Here is a 5,670-nt window from a genome sequence, read left to right as displayed (position 1 = left end):
GTGTGTGTGTATGTGTGTGTGTGTGTGTGTGTGTGTGTGAGTGGGCGCGCACGTAAAGATTAGACGATGCCACTGCAAATTATAGTATTTTCACTTCGGTAGAGACAGTCCCTTGCAAATTTGAGTTTCTTGTGTTGCACAATGTAGACTCTGTGCACTAACAGGAGAAAGAATGACGCGATCCAAATAAAAGTGTTACACACATATATATGCATATACACACACACACACAAACATAATTACACCCACAAACACACACACACACACACACACACACACACACACACACACACATATGCATTTATATGCATCTTACATGTATGCGTGTTTCGTTTCACTGTATATATTTTCATTTAAACACCGAAATTACTAGAACGTTATCGTGTCTTATTTATCAAGTATCGTGTGTCATGTATATTTTAGATCTGGGGTTTTGTGTATGAAATCTTTTCTATGGTGATATATTATGTCACTTCCTATCAGACACTTACAGGATATATTAGATGTAACAACATTCTGAGTGTATAAGATGTTTCTGAACTGCCGCCACCTAAATTTTCGTATGAGAGGATAACAGTTTTAATTTCACAAAGATAAATTTTAAAAGCGCTACTCTTCTACTCAAGTGTTTTGATATCTTGCATTATGGTTATTTACTGTTGTGGCTCTGTTGTGCTTGAAGAATGATAACATAACTATTTCATGTTTTAATAAATGCTTCTGCAGCGTATCTTACTGTGTGTGGGGGGGGAGAATGTTTTCTTTAATTGTGTTGCTTGACAATATTTGGTTCCACCATTTTAGAAATATTTTCACAACTTGAGGCGTTTGAGGCTATGTAGACATTTTTATGTTGCTATCTTTTTGAGTCAGCAGACATATATAATACATATATATTGCTAAAGTATATGTATTTATCATTGTTGCTCCATTTGATCAGAATTGAAGCTACGAGGGCTGTATGAAAAGTCTTGAGCCTCAAACAAACTTGATGTTTTATTTTATTTTTCAACATTGACCCCTCGATGGCTGAACACTTTCTCCAGTGGTGCTGAAGCGCCATTATCCCGGCGTAGAAGACCTCTTTTGTTTGAGACTCCAAAAAAACTTCCTACAGCGTCTATGACGTCATTGTCATTGGCAAAATGGCAACCAGTCAGGGCTTTCTTCAATTTTGGAAATAGATGAAAGTCAGAGGGAGCGAAGTCTGGGGAATAAGGCGGATGGGGAACAAGTTCGTATCCATAATCACGATTTGTTGCCATGACAACCACTGAGGTGTGGACGGGATCATTGTCATGATGAAAAAGGACTCCTCTGGTGAGCATTCCGTGCTTTTTTTCTTTGATTGCTTTTCGGAGGCGTTTCAGTAGCTGAGAATAATACAGTCCTGTCACGGCGTGACCCTTTTCAAGGTAATCAATCGGCAAGACACCTTGAAAATCCCCCAAAACGGACGCCATGACCTTGCCAGCTGAAGGAATGACCCTGGCCTTCTTTGGGGTAAAAGACGATGTGTGCTTCCACTCCTATGATTGTTCTTTGGTTTCAGGCTGGTAGTGATGGACTCAACTTTTGTCCATAGTAATGAAACAAGCAAGAAAATTCTCTTCGTCAGCTTCAAATAGTTCCAGATTGCTCATGGGCAAAGTGCACCTGGTGCGTTTCGGTTCAGGAGTCAAAAGGCGAGGGACCCACTTTGCAGAAACCTTTGAGAACCCAAGTTCTTTTGTCACAATGTTGTCTACTCTTTCAGTTTAGATGCCCAGTCTGTCAGCTATATGACGACATGATATTCGGTGATCTTCCATTATCATACCAAGAGCAAGGCCAAGGTTGTCCTTGCCGGTTGCAGTTGGAGGTCTCCCTGGTCTTGGATCATCTTCCACACTCTCTCTCTCTCTGCCACGCTTGAATTCATTTACGCAACGTTTGAGTGTTGTATATGAAGGTGCATTGTCTGTTAAGGTTCTTACGATATCTTCATGGATTTCCGATGGAGTCATGCCTTTGAAATGAAGGTACTTTATGACAGCACGATACTCAGTTTTCTCTATTTTCCTTGTAACCTTGACACTTGTTTTTTGAAAAATCTGCAACAAAAAAATTAAAATATCAGAATCATGAAAATGAGCAAGAACACTCAGGAAAAGCCTGTACTTATCAGAAAAAATTGTTTCAACTATATAGCAACCCCGTTTCTAAGTTTGACTCAAGACTTTTCAGACACCCCTCGTATGGTAATTATACTCCGGTTTGGTAATTATTTTGACATATTATTACTGCAAATGTTTGACTATACTGGATTGTAATACCTGGTATATATATATGACGGCAAAATAAGAATTGAAGGATATTTGCTGGCTGTTAGTCTTAGCGACCGAACTATGGCATGGAAACTCCTTCGTTGGTTCGACACAAAACGGATTACATGCACTGTTCAAAAGACCAATGATGACAGTCCTAAATGAGTTGTCCTCTGATACACTAAATCCATTTCATGGTTAGTTGGGAATTTTCTGATTTATAATTATAAAATCTGATATGAAGATTGTTTCAGTAATATCTCTCCGATTTGTTCTTCCGTATTCTAATTTAAACACATTATCCCAAAGGACCAAGGCTATATTGGTAAAACTTCTTTACCATTATCTTTAAGCGTGTACATATAGGCGCTGTCCAGATGCAACATAAGAGTTTCAGATAAGGTACGTTGTCTCCACATGAACTGTATCATAATCAGAACATATGAAAGAAACACATTTACCCAGAATTCTGTCTTCTGAAGAACCTCAAACGATTGAAAAGTCCAGATTTCCTAGAAAGTTTGCTTCAATCTTATTTGCAAAATTTCTTATGGCGAATACCGTGTAAATTTTATCCAACCTGTATCACAACGTCTATTATATTTCTTTTTGGCAATAAATCTCTTACATTTTAACACATGTTATTGCTTGCATTAGTTTACACCTCAGACGTACCAAACAATGCAGCTGAAGTATGATCGGACCTCATTGGATCTTTCAAAATAAAAGAGATACGGATATTCTCTAATTACTAGCTATCACATCTACCTAGAATCATATCCGTTTATTGAAATCAGAACTGAACTGCCGGTGTCACTCTCTTTAAAGTTCATCAAGGTTTGTTCATCGTTGCATCTTACGATGCTGCGATATCTTGACAAGTTTTGACTTACTAAATTAAATACTTAATGAAACTACTACAACACTGTTGTATAATAGCACAATATCGACTGTTAAGCACCAATATAGAATAAGTTTTTTTTTTTAAACGAATAAATATACGGAACCATATTTCTGTATTGTCAAAAATTAACAAAAGGCGGGCCATAGTACTAAGTTTTATAAACTTCTTAACACTGCATTAATAACACATGCGTAATTTATACTTTCAAATGCTCCATAACTGCATTAACAACCAAATAGTTAATGAATAGAAACCAGCTAGATTTTACCTTCGTGGACATTAGTAATACAATATTGATTATATACACATTGATTTTGCAATCACATTACAAATTATAAACAGAGTATTATGAAACTGTATTAATTAAATTGTGCGGTGGTTTCTGTGAGATTAAATTCTTGGGTAATTTTATGCACCGGCTTGAAACAATCTGTCTAATTTATACTAATATAAGAAATTGTGATATCGATGGCAGCAACAATTATATTGATAGCGATGACAACAACCACGACGTGAAAGGATAATATAACGTTATTATTAATCATCATGATAATTCAGTTTAGTACCTCGTTTAATTACGTACTTCATAGGTTAGTTATGTTGGCGTCGACAATATCATTACTGAAGTCCATACCGTGGTGAGGGTGTAAAAGCTTTTGAACAGTTCTTCGAACTACGATCTGATATGCCGGTAATATATCATACAAATCATTGTTTGTTACAAATAATCTACTAGGTAATCAAAGTTGATGTAAATTTGGACTCACACAGGACTGTATGATATTAGAAACAATGGGTGGATGTGTCGTCGAAGCTCAATCCAGAGAACAGTGATATAGTGTTTATTACACATGAAGAATCTGAATTATCTCAAATATTGTTTTCAAATAACTTTTTATTTATTGTTTAATAGTGATTTAGTTAGCATCAATTCATGAACAGATACTTATTTTATCTTACTGGCATATAATGAATCGATTCACTTTAAGTAATCGAACAGATGTGCCTGGACTATTAAATATCATTTGGAGAACATAATGGAAAGCATATTGCGGTCCAATTGCCAACTATTTTAGTGAGAATTGGTAGTGTTTACGTTAAATAAATTAAAGCTACATGCAGTTTTCCACATTCAGTATAAAAAGAACTTATACATTTCACAAGATAATAAGCTGGCTCAAGTTGCATGATCTTCTCCGACACTCTGGATCATGTTGAGTATGAATATTTTGTAAGCCTCTGTCTATCATAAGATATGGGCGGATGTGATGTCGAAAATTTAAAGACATGAAGAAAGCAATCATGACTTATTATATAATGTTGGCATATGAATCGCAGGGGAAACAGACAACTAACCTGAGGTGACAACAGACCATCATTCACGGTAATCGTCGCTTGAATCGTATTTTGTTTGCTCATTTGACATACAAATATACACACAAACACACATGCACACACGCGTCTTATGGATGCATATAATTTCACTCATCACTTCTACATTCCACAGACTCAGATTCTACAGACCTCTCTCCTGTTTGGTACATTAAATTGGTTTACGTGCAGGAACTAACTATATTTTACCCACTGTAAACCTTGAGAATGATCCATATGAAACATTTAAGTGAATGCCTGAATGCAAACTTTGTTCACGTTCTTTAGATATCACTCAAACATTAAAATAAAGAACAAAATACACCTGTACCGTTGCGTTATAGGTAAATTAAACATCCTAAAACACCTGAAAATATTACCGATTCCTACAAACTTGATGACATATATCCATAATCGCGATTCCTGCAAATGCCTTTCACCTGAACTTTATAATCACACAAAATATAAATTAATTTTCTTCTCCGACTTGTCTAGATGATTGCCAAAAAGATTATAAACTTTACGGAAATTTGGTAATTTCCCACCGTCAAGGAGGTTTCCCCAATAGCTGGTGCCATGTATCTAATTCCACCTGCTGGATCAAGGCAAAATACATGGAAAATTCTTCTTATTATGCACTGTACTCAAAAACGCTAAGGTGTACTTGCACTATTAACCGAAAACGCTAAAAATTTCTCGAAGAATAATGTGCGCACTCTGCTCACCAAACACATCAATATCACTTAGAAACATGCTACTGCTACACTTCCCAGTGAAGTGTTACTTAAATAACTCTAACGTCTATCGGTCTCATTTTAAGCATCTCAAAAATATGATCTACATTCTTTACCAAGCTCTGTTATTAATGTGCACATTCTGCTTGGCTTGATTACCAATAACAGACTGAACCACACACACATACACACATACACATATGTGTCCGAAGGTTATAAAGGACACAGGTCTCGTGTGTCACATACCTAGCTAGAGGCGATGGCTTCTTGGAGCTAATTCACGGCAGCTTTCGTCCTAATTTTGGGACTGCCATGTTGGCTTGGCGATAACTATTAATATATATATATATATATA

Source organism: Octopus bimaculoides, chromosome 18 (assembly GCF_001194135.2).
Source record: "Octopus bimaculoides isolate UCB-OBI-ISO-001 chromosome 18, ASM119413v2, whole genome shotgun sequence".
NCBI classification, from domain to species: Eukaryota; Metazoa; Mollusca; class Cephalopoda; order Octopoda; family Octopodidae; genus Octopus; species Octopus bimaculoides.
This window is presented reverse-complemented; position numbering follows the sequence as displayed.